At 38.9% G+C, this 16,458-nt stretch overlaps 1 long non-coding RNA gene across 5 annotated transcripts; it reads right to left on the reverse strand.

Moving 5' to 3' along the window:
• Positions 1–2,577: 2,577 nt before the first annotated feature.
• On the reverse strand, positions 2,578–7,096 carry LOC136522595 (uncharacterized). Of its 5 annotated transcripts, XR_010775937.1 has the most exons (8): positions 6,781–7,095; positions 6,570–6,684; positions 5,846–5,901; positions 4,992–5,043; positions 4,846–4,911; positions 4,445–4,735; positions 4,225–4,361; positions 2,578–2,811 (listed from the first exon to the last, which is right to left on the reverse strand). It is a non-coding gene; the product is annotated as an uncharacterized lncRNA (long non-coding RNA). The 5 variants fall into 5 exon arrangements; XR_010775936.1 differs by having other exon boundaries at positions 4,445–4,911; XR_010775939.1 differs by lacking the exon at positions 5,846–5,901 and having other exon boundaries at positions 4,445–4,911.
• Positions 7,097–16,458: the final 9,362 nt, after the last annotated feature.

A 16,458-nucleotide genomic window follows, 5' to 3' on the forward strand; every position in this document is an offset into this window, starting at 1 on the left:
CCTTTTTGCCAAATATACTTAAATACTACATTGATGCTCAATCTTCTGATCTTATCACCCATGATATAAATGAACAAAGCATATAATATCAACTTTATCTTGTTTGATGTGCTTAAGGTTAGAGAGGAATAAATAAAATTTTGGTTTTGTTGGTGTTTTTCCACCAACAGAGCCCATGCGCTTGATCTCTACCTTGTCTTTATGAGCAGAACACACATCAAGCAAAGTGTGGGAGAGTCAGTTAATTCCTCAATTTCTACAAGTGAAAGTTTTGAACCTGTCAACCTAAAATCAAATTCAAAACCCAAGACGGGTTTGGCAGAAGAAGGTGACATCACCATTAGAGGCGCCACCTCAAAAATCCTCATCTTTAGAATGAACCGAGGTACTTGATCAATGAACTTCACAAAGAGAAGTCCAGTTCAAAGAACTTATAATACCGAACCCTCACCGAAAGAGCTAGCTTGGGGGAGAAGCACTCTCGTGTATTGAGGTAAGTATTCTTTCCCTTTTATTTTTAGTTTCATTTAAATAGTTAAAAATGATGAATGGAAACAAAATAAAAATTTATCTTTGCTTTAGTCATTTATAGTAATAATGTGTGATCTAGTAAAATTGAAAACAAAATAAATGTGTGTCTAGTTTGCTTTAATTTGTTTTTAAGAGCAGAATAAAATAAAGAGGACTCAGAATAATCTCTTAAATGGAAATGATGAATAGTGCTCTGTTGTAATTCCTTTTACCTAGTTTTCAGCCTTGAATCCTACCGAGTTTTGGATAAGATTGTTTTTATATAAGGATTTACACTGAACTTGAAACTCGTGGGTAGCCTATGCTTGACCTAAGTCTAGGTAATTGACGGATATGATGAGAAGGTCTGAGCTATTGTTTATCTTGTTCCAAGTGACACTAAAGTTCTGGAGATTTACTTTTCGAAAAAACATAAAAATGCTACATGATGAGTTCCTGTATGATAAAGCTTGAAATCTCACCAAAGCCATACATGTTATTTAGGCTAGAAAAACTTCCACATATATGATGCTTGCTTTTGCATTGAGTTTTATCAAGCTTTATTGACCGTTATGAGAGGTCTGTCATACTCTTAAAATCAAGATCACGTACACACCACCCAAATATGCACTACTCCTACACTGGGGATAGGCGTAAAAACATGCATTCCATCTAGATCCACCCAAAAATCACTACTAGATTTTGACCCTATTGCCACTTGACGTCATTTACATCACCACAAATTGTGTTGTAATAGGGGTGTGTTTTGCAACGTTTATCCAAAAAGGTGGCAACAGGGGGACTGTGTTGCCACAGAAATAGTGCATTGCAATATTTACGTTCGGTATTGCAAGAGGTGAGATCTATAGCAACCCTTTTTTAAAAAGTATTGCTATAGGTTAAAAATATTGCCATGATGACATTATGTTGCATTAGTATTGATTGGCGTTGCAACTGTGTGGTGCTCATGCAACCATGTAGAACAGTGTTGGTATTGGTTGAAAGTATTTGCCACGGTGTTATTAGGTTGTAATGTTTCTCATGATCATTGCAATAAGTAGACCGTGTATTGCAACTAAATTTCCAAGGCGATGCAATAGTTTGTTGCTATTGCCACGTTTTGTTTGGTTGAAATATTTATCACCACCAGCAATAGATAGCTATTTATTGTAACTAAATATCTAAAGCGAGGCAATAGTATATTGCTTTTGCCACGAATATATTGTGTTGCTATAGAATATTGTGATTCGTTGCAATATGGTATTGTATTGCAACATGGACCTTTCAGTATGCAAGGACAAGGAAAATAGTATGTCACGTGATGTTAGGAGCTAAATGCGCATGAATAAGTCAACAATTGAGTGGCAAAAAGGATTCAATGTTTTTATTCAAAGTACATTTGGAGGCACATTTGCACAAAGCCAAAGATAACGATTCAATTTCCGTACATGAGATTTTCACATAGCAATAATAGATAACTATAAATAATAATTTCTTGCTTCTTGGTCAACCTCCAGCAACAATAACAACTCATGAAATAATAAAAGAATAAGCAACACCTCAACTAGAAAAAAATAGTACATTCCTTCATATGTTTGTTGTCTAAAGATCTTGAATCAACACTGGATCGACAGCCATGTTCTCAATTCAGGTTTTTACCAGGAAAATACTTGCCAGCCACAACACTACAGTGAACAGCATGGCAATCCCAATACTTCTGACTTCAGCAAGAAAAAATGCATATTTTCAGTTCATATATAGATATACATACAATTACTTCTTGTGCTACATCACTATATCCCTTTGTCTAGCTAAACTAGCAAATTATTTTACAAGAACAGATTATGCATCATTGCAGAAAGCATTTAGAGAAATCTGACTTCAGCCTGTTCGCTGGTTGGTTTCTGGACCGATAAGCCCGACTGGTGCTGGTTTGTTGTAAGAGAAAAACACTGTACCATGGCTGATAAGCCCTGGCTAAAACCAACAAGCGAATGACTGCATTGGCTAACACCACATGTGTAGCATCAGCCACCACTTTGCACAATATAAAAAGGCACAAGAATGTAAAATGAATATATTGCAACTGTAGAAAATTATTATTTATGCAACCGCTCAATACTTCAAGCGTATCTTTGCAACAGAGAATCAATCAGAGACATGAAACTAATAGTGTGACTAGACCATTCCTATTTTAAAGAACTAGCAGCAGTAAGTCTGCTTGAATGCATCGACGCATCATAGGCCTCCTCACGAACAATTCCCTTGCCATGCTTCTAACATTCTTCTCCATCCTGATTCCTACAGTATGAACTTTTTATATCAGTATACAAACAAACGAAAGAAAACAAACAGATCAAGTATGCATCAATCATCTTTTCGGGTGTACATGTCTAGAACTGATACCGTTGAAGCAATCTAGAGTAATAAAACTTAAGCACATTATGTATGAGCTGGTTAAATAGTTTGCACTCTAAATAGGAACACATTTCCAAATTTAGTTTGATTCCAAAGGATTACTCAATTAAGCTTCTATATCAATTATGAAATGTCACACCTTCATTGTAGATTAATTTTTTACAGAAAAATAAAATCAAATGAGTAAACCCATATTGTCATGGCTTTCATTCAGTTGATCTGATATGGAAATTACAGACAAGAGCCCTTCTAAAAAGAATTTAAAGAGCACAGAAGTAGCATCCCGTACTCCTAACTGTGACTTTTTATTGAGAAATTAGCCATGGATCAGATCTCAGTTGCAAGGGCAGAATTTCCAGTGATTCCTGACAAATGTTTTTGCAAATACGCATTTTAGGACGATAAATTTCCTAGTACCCTATCCAATACAGATCTATCAGTTATAGACTACATTATATTATGAATAATCCATGGATCAGATCCTTGAAGAAGATTTTTCACCTAAGGCATAGGAAAATATTCAGGTGCGAAATCAGAGTATGTGTGCATCAAAATTGCTTGTATTTTTTATATAGACTAGTATAGTGCCCGTGCTAACGCTACAGGAAACAATACTTACAATTGATTTGGTGATAAAAGCTACAAAGAGAAATTTACGCTTCCATTAATCAATGTTATATAAGAAGCCAACTAAACAGCTATTTAGGATTGGCTAATTCCATGCTGCAAACTCTTCACTTCAAGAAAAAAATTGCAAACACACACCCCAATTGTTAATAGAATTCAATATCAACTAATATCACTACATGAACATAGGCTTAACCAATGCTAACGCTACAGGCCACATTAAGTCCAAAGTTCACATGGCAAAGAAGGAAATGACATATTGATATGATTTGGCAGAGTTTCTCCTCGTTTCAGTTCTACAAACATATGCAGACAGTATCAACTGGTGAAGGGTTCATGATACAGATGTTGGGAATGATAAGCTCAATGAAAAGAAAATGGCTTTGCCATAATATCATCAATGATAATTAACATAAACTACAACATCAGAAAACACACAGGTAGTTGAACAATGAAATTGATTTATAATCATGTTTCATATTAAATAAATAAATTGCCATCAAAATAATTCTTTGATCAGGTTGTTGGATGTTGCTTGAACTCAGCACCCACATGCCAACCAGAATTATCTCAAAAAAGAAATGGAAGCATTTACTTTGGATAAGGCCCTATTTTGTACATACACTGGCCAGTGAACACATTACATATTGTCAAAAGGAAAGTACTTGCCAGAGGTGTAGCAAGCAGCGACAGTCGATGCAGCATATTCTCTGCTGACCTAGTTTCACCTGTTCAAGTTGCCCTTATATTTTGTGTAGAGTTCCTTCAAGCCCTTTTTCTCAGAATCTGACCCACTGGCTATAAATCTGAATGAGAGCCAAAAGGACATTCTTTTAGAGACGGAGCTCGCTGCATGAGAGCCAAAAGAATGGTAGATAACCATACTTACTCGTATCTTGTTACATCCATGCTCATTACAAGATCAAAAATGGCTTCGCATGTGGCTTCAACTACACCAACAGCCCTCATAGCTCGGCTGCAGCTTGGTGCCTACAGTATACTGCCACTTACGTGCTGTCATGATCTGAAAACAAAAACTGCCCTCCAAGTTCCATAAAGTTCAGATATAGTACTGGATAGTGGTCCATTGTAGGTGATTGCTCAATTGCATTCGTTTCTAAGAATTTGAGATAGGCCAGGGACCTCATTAAGAAGCACATAGCACATCCTAACTCTGTAGCTGAAAAGGATTATTGATGTTGAAACTCAGCTTTCTTCAAACATGTTTTACGTCTACTGCGTCATATTTGTAAAAATTTAAAACAGGTACAGCCCAGAGTTATACTACACCTCATCAATGATGAGTTCTTTCTTCTTTTTCCATGCCATTGCATCCTCGATATCATACGCACCCATCTGTTAATTCATTTTATTTGTCATCTGATGGTGGATGCACAAACAGGGAGAAATGTTGAAGGGTTGGCTATAGAACAAACTGTAATCCGGTGCTCCTTTTCTTTCTTGTTATAAATGCACGACATAAATCATCTGAAAGAACACAGAAAGAAGGGTATACCCAGAAATTAATTAATGTAAGCAAATAACTCCTCATCTGCAGGTGTTGTATCTCTTGCTAGTGATATCTGGTAATACAAATCAAAGAACCAAAGTATATATATTTTGCTGGTGCCCAAAAAAATGTATAGATTTTACAACAACAACAACAACAAAGCCTTTAAGTCCCAAACAAGTTGGGGTAAGGCTAGAGTTGAAACCCAGCAGAAGCAATCAAGGTTCAGGCACGTGAATAGCTGTTTTCCAAGCACTCCTATCTAAGGCTAAGTCTTTGGGTATATTCCATCCTTTCAAGTCTCCTTTTATTACCTCTACCCAAGTCAACTTCGGTCTTCCTCTGCCTCTCTTCACGTTACTATCCTGGCTTAGGATTCCACTACGCACCGGTGCCTCTGGAGGTTCTCCGTTGGACATGTCCAAACCATCTCAACCGATGTTGAACAAACTTTTCTTCAATTGGTGCTACCCCTAATCTATCACTGTATATCATCGTTCCAAACTCGATCCCTTCTTGTATGACCGCAAATCCAACGCAACATACGCATTTCCGCGACACTTATCTAAAAAATTGTATATATTTTAGATTATAAAAAATTTAGAGGTTAAGGTATTTAGATGATATTTGCATTCCTGTTCATAAAAAATAACTTTTGTAATTCAATTAAGTAATTTCTTATGCAATATATGTCCCAGAAGAGCTCAAGCATATTTGCATTTCTGTGCAGGGAAAAAAGATAGTTCTCAAATTCAACTTAGCAAAAGCAGAGGAGTCTACCGTTCCAGAAGCATCCCTTACCACCAGAAAGTAAAAGCATGCCATCGTCGCGTGCACTGCCATAGTGATTTAAATTAAAACCAGCTAAAAGGAAAACACTGTATACTTATAGAAACATTTGAAATTCGATGCAGACACGATAACTAACAGACCTTAATCTAAATTGATGGTCGTTCCATATTTCTTGGAGATGGTTCACACTGAGGGACACATTCCTAAACAAGCAAGCGACATAACAAGCACTAAATTATGGATGGAAAGCATACAATTCTATGTAATTTTGATCAGGGTTAAAATTACATACAAAGCTCACCACACTAAGCTGCAAGATCATTTTCATGAAAGAACTTGCCTTGGTTATCCATAACACTAAGAAAATTATTTCCCTTCGATGGATTCATGGCTAGAAGCTTTGCTGTAATACTGCTTATTTTTCTTTCTCACCTTTTTTGTTTCTTAGCTTCTTAACTATGCTTGTTTTGTTTTAATTGTAACATTGCCATTCTTTTCTCTAATAATTTAATGTTTCCTAACTTATCTGAAATGGTCAGTTCAGTTTAAAGAATAAACCACCGGTTCAAAGAACAAAACATATTGATATTAGAAGTAACAAATCAACTTGTAGTAAAGCAGATTTAGCTATTTGTATCAGCATTAACAATTGAAACAGTTCACTAAGAAGATTAAGAAAGGAATAATCGTTCAAAAAGAAAGCTGAACTAACCAGTTAGTGCTTCACAAAGATTTTAGGTCGGAAAGTTAGCACAATTTATCGCTCGGTCTCAGGTCGACGGTCGATACTCAAGAAATCTTATCTCGGACCATTTTCCTCTCTTCCACTGGTTCAGGCACATTACAAATCACAACCTACTTCAGAAAAAAAAAAAAGAAATACCCTAATACAAGCAAGATGACAAGCAAATGCTACAACTTACTCAAGGGAGGGAGAAGTGATTGTGTTCCTTCCTGGCGTTTGTGCAGCGATGACGACAAGCAGATGGGGCGGAGTACGTGCGACAGTGTAGGCTGGAGGCCGGACAATGGGATGGTGCGGAAGGGGCTGGGGGAGGGCTGCGCCGGCAGGGGTGGATGGACTGCAGGGGCGGCGGCGGCGGGTGGATGGCGTGCGGGGCTGGGCGGCGGCGGTGGGTGGATGGAGTGCGTCGGGTGCTGCAAGATGCGAAGACGAAGGAGGTGGATTTGGGGCGAGTAGATAGGTAGGCACGGGTGGTGGAAATTTCCAATTGCGCGCGCAGACTCTCTGCAGCAAGGGAATTGGTAAAACCAAATCTCCATTTGTGGTGGAGATGCGCGCGGCACGGCGGGAAAAAGAAAAAAACGGCTGCGACGTCTCCCAAAATTTAGTGCGGGTGGTTTATTACTTTATTAGTGTCGAATGAAGCATATGAATATCTTAGTTTAATCTTCTTGACTGAAGCTTTTTTTTAATGTCTCCGAGTGGAAAATCTATCACCACGGTAATCTTGTGGCTTTTAAAATAGTGGCGAAGCTTGCGTGAAGTGATTAGGAGGGCATAGAGTAGTTTTTGCATATGCGGGTACCAGGATTTTTGATTCTGACAGTACTTCGCTGACGTAGTATACGGGGCGTTGTACTTTATATATACGTCATTCTTCTTCTCAGTCTGTCTACCTAACAACCATGTGTTTTATGCAGTTTCAACACATGATTTTTTTTTGCACCATAGAATTAAGATCCAACAACCTCCATCCTCCTTCTACCTTCAGCTTTCTTCTACCTCTAGCCTTCTTCTACCTCCTAGACAATCATAAATCATAAGATCACAGATCCACAGATCACAAGAAATAAATTTTTTCTATAAAGAACAAATCACAGAGGAGGAGGAGGTACCTGGAGCCGGATCCCTTGGGTGGACCAACCAAGACATCTGACCATCTGGACCGCACCACCATGACCATGCAGTGCAGGACGACATGCATACTGTTCCAGCCATTGATGGCCTTTGGAGTTTGGTGGCAAGCCTGATGCTACTCCTCTGCGGTCTCTGGATTGCCCTGGTCCTGGGTGCATGCGTGACCGTGCTGGGAACGGCGAAGGACGAACGACGCAGCGGAGGAGGCCCACCGGGTGCGATCCGAAGTGCGGGCAGGCCCGACGCCGATTGCCGAGCACCTGGGAGCATCGGTGAAAAAGGAGAGAAAAAATCCATGCTGTTTTTTCTCCTAAAACACACGTGTGTTGTATAGTATTTCTGTTTTTTTTATCGGATGTCTCCGGAAGAGACTTGATGAAACTGTTTTGAGGATGTAACAATGATGTAGTTTCGCAGTTAACACGGTTTAGATTTTTTAAGAAAACTTAGGCACTGTTATATAAAATAATTAAGTAGGTAATAAAACTATATACCAAAATATGCAAGTAATTTTTTTTTCTTCTAAAATCCTATATGATCTTAAAATGGAGGTACGAAGTTCTCATATTTTGAATTTTGAATTTTTTAAATTATTTAAATAAACTCGGATAGCAAAATGATCAAAACTAAAGTTGTATAACTCGATGAGATATACAATTTCATAGTTGGTGTCATTCGAAAACATTTACGGACAAAAAATTCTTTTTGTAGTTCTTCACTATTACATAACTGACTTTCACTACCGGCCTTTCACTGTCGGCTATCACTGCCGGTTTTTTGCTTACCAGTAGTGATATTAGGTCATCACTGTCGGTTTTTCGCTTGAAGTGACAGTATAGGCTGCACGAAAAACTTTATAACTTTCTCATATGATGTTCGATGAAAATAAACTTTATACCAAAGTAGTTTATAGAGTTAATACCAAAATATGTATCGTAAGATTTTATAGAGTTAATAGCAAAGTAGTTTATATGCTCTAAAGTCATAAGTGAGTGTATAGCGGTAGAAAAGGATTTCAGATGGAGAAACAACCAAAACAAAAGTTGTAGATCTCAAAAAGTTATGCAACTTTGTAGTTTGTAACTTTTTTATTTGATGTTGTTTTGATGCTAAAATATTTTTCACAAGATTGTAGTTGATAACTTGTTTGAAAACATCTATCCAACGAAAATTATGTTTGACAACTTTTTTCAAACCATTTTTTGGGTTCCTTGGAAACCTCATCACTGGCAGTGACTGAGGTTTTGAACCTGCAGTGAAGGTTGATTCTGTAGTAGTGCTCATATTTTGAAATTCAATTTTTTTGAATTGTTTGGACGAGCTCAGATGGATAAAGAATACAAACCAAAGTTAAAGATCTCGTTGAGATATACAACTTTTTTTAGTGAACAACTATTTCATTTAAAATAACATCATTTTGGGTCTCAAAATTCTTTTTGAAGTTGTCATATTTTAAAATTAAAAAATTCGAATTGTTGGAACAAGGTTAGATGGGAAAATGACCCAATGAAAGTTGTAGGTCTTGCCGAGATAGATTATACTTTTAGATAAAATTGGTACCAATTTTCATATTTTTGTAATTTAAAAAGAATTGTTTATGATTTAGCGATTTACATGTTGTTTTATTGTTTTTAGAAAATACATAAATACTCAAAATTAGCTTTTAAACTAGGAAAGGGCTAAAGTTGTCTGGTTTTGATGGTTACAGGATAAGAGGACTATGCATATCTAGGTTTTGGAGTCCGAGAGCTAAATCTAGACATCCGCAAAAGTTTCTGGGCTAGAAATAGATTTTTTTCTAAATTAAAAGAGGGTATTTGTCTTATAACCTACGCTTGTATTTGGTTATTATTTTTGTTATGTTTGGTGTTTATAATAGGCCCTATCCATTTTAGAGCACGTCTCTTTAATTTTCCCTGTACTCACTACCATGTTTCGAGATCGCTCAGGTTTTGTGGGATTCAAAAACAAAATATTTAAATAAAAGTTACAAGAAAGTGTATACATGAGTACAAAAATTGTTTTAAGGCATACTCCTAGAGATCCAATTCACTCCTTCCCCGCTTGATGTGTTTGGCATTTAGGATGGTCATGGTCCTTTCATCTTTAAATTGCAAACAAATATATATATATATATATATATATATATATATATATATATATATGAGAGAATAGCACACTAATACGTTATTTAGCAACTTTGGCGTGACAAATCAAAAGTTTAAACCTCAACCCTATAGTTTTCTTAGTCACTTGTATAGTATTGATTGTTATCGGTCTTCCAAATATTCTTTTGTTAATAATATTTGTTACTTTTGTAGTAGTACTAGGTATTTTTAGAAAATTATAAATTTCGGTATGGAATCAAACTACAATCTAATTAAAACCCATCAATTTTTATAAGAAAATCAATATGAGGTGATTAACATAACAATAAACTCTACCATTTTTATTGAAAAGTGTAGTACTTCCTCTATTTCAAATTTTAAGACATTTTGGTTTTCTTGATACATAATTTTTGCTATGCACAAAGCGCGAGCGAGTGAAAAGCGATGGATGAAAGTGACGTATGTATTCTCTGATGAATAGTAAAAGGTATATACATAGTGTAGGATCTCTGATTGGCCTGGAGGGGGTTAATAGGCCTGTCAAAATAAACACTCAAACTTTTATCAAATTCACCCTGCGGCACTACCGCTCTGGAGGGCGGCACTGTCGCACCTGCAGACAACTTTGAGTCGCAGTTCAAAAACAGTGAACGAAAACTTAGTCGGAGAAATTTCTCAGCTTACTAGTCGGTATGATAGTCACAGATCAAGAGCTAGAATGAGTAGGAACACCCCACACAAGTAGATCAACTAGAAACCCTAGAAATCACCTCAACCAATAATATGAAATGCAAGTAATGTAAATCAAGCATAAGTGACACAATGATTTATCCCGTGGTTCAGCTCGCCACCAAGGCTTGCCTACCGCCACGTTGTTGAGGTTAGCCACTAAGGCTTAGGGCTTTCCAATCCTTCCTCGTTCTCAAGTCAAGAGACCTAACTCTTGGGATAAGGGGTGAGTTTACTAGCTTCAAGAGATGATTACAAACCTCTCGGGGCTGCCACACAAGTTGGCAAGCTCCACTGGATGACGCTCTAGTCGGCTAGGAGCCTAAGCTCCAAGAGTAACAAACACAACCGTCGGCCAAAACAGTGAACCAAGTGCTCTTTTGAGTTGAGGAATCAATGGAGCTGCTCTTTAATCGAGTTTTGGACCCTTTTTTCTCAAGGATTGATGGGAAAATCAATGGATTTGCTTGAGAGCTCAAGGTCACTAATAGGAGGAAGAGAGAGAGAGAGCTCCTTTCTATTTTGGATGAGCTGGAGTGAGGAAGAAGAGGCTAAGAGCCGTTGGGGAGGAAGGGGAAGGGTATAAATACCCCCAAGCCTCCAACGATCACTTAAGTCACGGCAGTGCCGCAGCTCAAGTGCGGCAGTGCCACACCACGCAAGATAGCAAGGGTAAGAATGAAGTGCAGACTGTCTTAGCTATGAATCTGAGGATACATGTGTATGTTTGAGCACTTGGTAGCACATATTAGCTTAAGCATTGTGTCCCCCTACGGTTTTTCCTATACTCAAATTCAAAATATAAAAGAATTTAAACCTCTTTTGAGTTTGAAGCCATCTATATTTATAATTGGGGACTCCTTCAGTTTCATGTAGCATCCTCGAAAATGAATTCCCTGCTTGTCATCTCGATAAATCCCAATAATTCTCTAATTGTGTGGTCATTATCACCAAAACCCCACAATTAGGGCTTGATTGCACTTTCCAATCTCTCCCTTTTTGGTGATTGATGATAACCCAATTATAGCTTACAAAAGATCTGAAATAAATACTGAGATTTTTGAGCCATCGGTGTAGAGCCTCCCCCTAAATGTGTGAATAGAGAATTGAATTCTCAAATTGGCATAATAAGCCAAGATCCACATTTTAGTGAAAGTGAATGGGGCTCTCCCTACATCCTATGCTCCTGTAGGATGCTGCTTACTGTGTCAGATATGTAAAACATGATGCGAATGATAGTTTATGCACAACATGGTTTGCTGTTATAGTTGGGTGCAGCACTGCCGCACTTACTGTAATAGCACAGATCAGAATAGACACCACACAGCAATGTGATACATATAAATATATACATTCTAGCACAATTATATCACAAGCGACATCATAGATTAATATATGTCCATATTCTACACATATAAAAAGTACTTAAGTAGTGTTATTACATAAATAGAGTTTCTAATGGACTCTCAAACTCTCACCTACGAAGACTACTCTAAACGGATACGAACATGACTCTAGCTACAGCAACCTCCTCTCCATGGCATCAAAAAAGTTATTGACCCCTCTAATTTTCTTCCCTTTAGCATAAAGCACCAAAAAGAGAAGAAAAGAAGAAAGACCAACACTCACTCCTCATCCTCTTGGATGATGTCTCAATCGACATCATCCCCATCAGCAGCTCTACTAGCACCTGCAACGTCCTCCTTTCCACCATATCATCGTCGTCGTCAGGAGGAGGAGGAAGAAGAAGACACCACCGCCCTCCCTTGGTGATGAGTGGTCGAAGTGTGGCGCTCACACTTGGTGCTCCTCCTCATAGGACTGCAATGTGCACCTCAAACTCGTGTGAGGATCAAGCTCTGGCTGCTCCTACTCCTACTCCTCCACATCCGAATTTGTCTCAGAAAGGCTAGGGAGGTCATCAAACCTCGGCGGTGACTGAACTAGAGAAAGAGGTGGCAGCCCTACACGCTCTTTAGTCCTCCCGATTGGCTTCATGGTTCTCCAACCAGGTCCTGATATGCGGTCCTCGCTGCATAGGTGCATGTGGTGAAAATAGCCTTGATCTACTTCCCAAACTTCTCCATCTTCTTTTCCTTGCGAGGCCTAGAGTAGGATGACTTCGAGCACGTCCACAACTGATGGAGAGCGTCTCACTGCCCTGCTAGCACCTGCTCCTCGGGTCTTCTTAATCTTAGTAGACGGTGTGAAGACCATCTTTCTTAAATCTATAGCCTAGTGACTCTCTCAATCATAAACATGAGATAGGGGGCATAGGGTATTCCCTTTCTCCCATCCTCCATGGCGTTCCTTAGCTCACACCACATGAAGCGAGGGACATTAAACCTGTCACCTCTAGGAGCAAATCTAGCAAGCACATTCCTGATATAGCCATTAAGATTCAGAGGCTGCTCTATCCTCGAGATTGATAGTATGCCTGATCAAATTATTCAGAATGTAATAATAGCTCTTCATGCCACTGACCTTCCCATCTGCTCCTCTCCTGTCAATCCACATATATGCAATATCACAGGATATTAGCTCTAGCCTCATCATGAATATAAGTGAAGCCCCGCTCCTCCTTTCCAAAACTAAGGATCCAGGGTGAAAGTCACAAAATCAACTCTATAATGTCAGTCCCTCAGTCATCCAGTGAATCTTATCAGTGTAGATGCTATAGAAGAAAGTGGCATGGAACTTGGGCTAGCACTTCCTCATTCCAATTATATCTGAAAGCTCATAATATCAGTGAGGCCAAACAACTCACAAGCCTTGATCACCTTATTGAATTATGGCTCATTCTTTGCCTTCATCTCCTCTCAATCAACATACTACATCTTGACAACTTTGAATTTCTTGGAGTTGCAATTCATAGATGCATAGAAGTTGGAATGAAACTCATTCCAAAACCTATAGTCTATCCCCAAATCCTTTGGTTGCTCATAGGGATTGTTTTCCTATACTTCTTCAACCATCTTTAGCTTTCCCGCATAATTGAGCACGTGATAAGGACGTATGTCAACAGGACGCCTCATGACCACATCCTTAGAATACTCTCTGATGTAGCTCCTGTAGAACTCCTCAAGATGAGGTGGAGTATCTAGGCAAGCACCTAGAGGAATAGTGTGGCTAGCCCTCTCCAAGTTCTCCTCATCCTAGATCATTTGATCTCTCCTCCCCTTGTCTCTGGCAACATCTCTAGCTGCTACACTGCTGCTGCCCCCTATGGTCCTGCCACGACCATAATGAGGCATCTGCTTATCTCAAGGCTCAGTCATCTTTCTCTTCCCCCTCCGGTCATCATCACCTCCAGAGGCCATCTATGCAAAAAAAATATAGGTCCAAATGAGAAACTGTACATAAAGGGTGTAGAAGAACACTTGTAAAACACTCTGGATAGATGAGATGATTCAAATCTCAGGTTAGAAAAGCACCCTGAACCAATCTGATCAGAGGGTACGGCATTGTCGCACCCTAGGAGCGGCACTGCCGCACCTAGTGCTTCACCTCTCCCATGATTCATTTCTTCTCAACTATTCAGACTATTTCTCAACCATTCTCCTAAGCCACTAGACAATCTCAGAATGAGTAGACCTAAACAAATACATGGAGTTGTCTACAATGTAGGTAAAGTAGCTACATATTTAAGATAGAAATACATCTGGTGCACAAATCCAACCAAAATAGAGAGTCATTGATGGAACAACATCTGTATTTACAAAATGATGAGGAAGACTAGTAGCACGGTGCTAGCACTACCGGAGGTGGCAGCGGCAGCAGGGCTGTCGGCGTGGTGGCTGCTATTCACGAGAGGGAGAGAAAGGAGAGAGAGAGGCGGCGACTATAGGTGAGAATGATGAGAGAGTTACCCTAGCGCTAGATGAAATAAGAAGAGTAAATGGGCCCCACTGGTAACTGCTATCATGGGTTGAATTTCGATTGAAATTCAAAGTGCGGCACTACCGCTCGCCACACGTGGCACTGCCGCAGGGCAGGCGCGGCACTGCCAGCACTCCCTAGTACAACAGATTTAGCTACTAGCTAAATACCTCTATATATAGGATATGGACACATATCTCAAGCACATTATGATCAGCAACAAATAATCAATACAAACAATGATCACAATGCACTTGTTTCTTATGATAAAACATTTTAAGCACAATATTTATACTTTTGCAATTCATTTCTCCTATCCATGCTAGTTCATCAATCAAGGTGTGCTATAGTTCAAACCACATTATAAGAATCAAGAATATTTAGCTCACTACGCAAAGCACAAAATCTTGACTCATCAAGAGGCTTAGTGAAGATATTGGCTAGTTATTTTTCGGTGTTCACATGGCGAATTTCGATATCTCCTTTGGCTTCAGTGGTCTCTCAAGAAATGATGTCGGATGTCTATGTGCTTAGTTCTTGAGTGGCTTACGGGATTGTTGGCTAACTTTATGGCATTTTTGTTGTCACACAAGAGTGGGATTTTAGTAAAGTGACATCCAAAATCTTGAAGGGTTTGCCTCATCCAAAGTAGTTGAGCATAATATGCACCGGCTACAACATACTTGGCCTCAGCGGTGGAAAGGGCTACACAATTTTACTTTTTAGAACTCCAAGACACTAGGGACCGTCCAAGGAATTGACATGTCCCTGAAGTGCTTTTTCGATCTACTTTGCAACCGGTGTAATCAGAATCCGAAAACCCAAGTAGATCAAACTTAGAGATGTTAGGATACCATAAGCTAAGGTTAGGAGTGTGTACTAGATATCTCAAGATTCTTTTAACGGACACTAAGTGGCACTCTTTTGGGTTAGCTTGAAATCTTGCATACATGCACACACTAAGCATAATATCAGGGCCTAGACTGCGCACAAATAAAGTAGAAAGCCGATCATGAAGCGATATACCTTAGTATCCATGGCTTTCCCTTCATCATTGAGATCTAGATGTCCATTGGTTGGCATGGGAGTTTTGATAGGCTTGGTATTCACCATGTCAAACTTCTTGAGCATATCATGGGTGTACTTCATTTGGTTAATGAAAGTTCCATCCTTCACTTGCTTGATTTGAAATTCGAGGAAGAACTTTAATTCAACCATCATCGATATCTCAAATCTTTTGGTCATGATCCTACTAAATTCCTCACAAAAAGAATGATTAGTACTACCAAATATTATGTCATCGACATATATTTGGCACACAAATATATCTTTGTCGACTTTGTGAGTGAAAAGGGTAGGATCGGCTTTGCCTATTTCAAAGCCTTATTTAAGTAAGAATTCCTTAAGGCATTCATACCATGCTCTTGGTGATTGCTTAAGCCCATAGAGCACCTTTTGGAGTTTGTATACATGGTTGGGAAAAGTTGTGATCTTCAAATCCTGATGGTTGTTCAATATAGACAAGTTCTTGAATAGGGCCATTGAGAAATGCACTCTTCACATCCATTTGATATAGCTTGAAGTTGTGATGAGCGGCATAGGCTAGAAGCATTTGAATTGCTTCAAGCCTTGCCACCGGTACATATGTTTCTTCAAAGTCCAAGCCCTCTACTTGAGTGAAATCCTTGAGCGAACCAATCTTGCTTTGTTCCTTGTCACCACTCCATTCTCATCTTGCTTGTTGTGGAAGACCCACTTGGTGCCAATGACATTGGTATTGGGTCATTCCACTAAGGTCCACACTTGATTTCTTTCGAAGTTGTTGAGCTCTTCTTGCATGGCCATCACCCAATCCGGGTCTCCAAATGCTTGTTCTAACTTAAGAGGTTCCAAAGAGGAAACAAACGAGTAATATTGGTAAAAATTTGCTAAATGTGAACAAGTTGTTACCCCTTTCAAAGACTCCTAAGGATGTTGTTAATGGGATGATCCCATTGTATGGT

This window comes from Miscanthus floridulus, chromosome 18, assembly GCF_019320115.1.
Source record: "Miscanthus floridulus cultivar M001 chromosome 18, ASM1932011v1, whole genome shotgun sequence".
Taxonomy (NCBI): Eukaryota; Viridiplantae; Streptophyta; class Magnoliopsida; order Poales; family Poaceae; genus Miscanthus; species Miscanthus floridulus.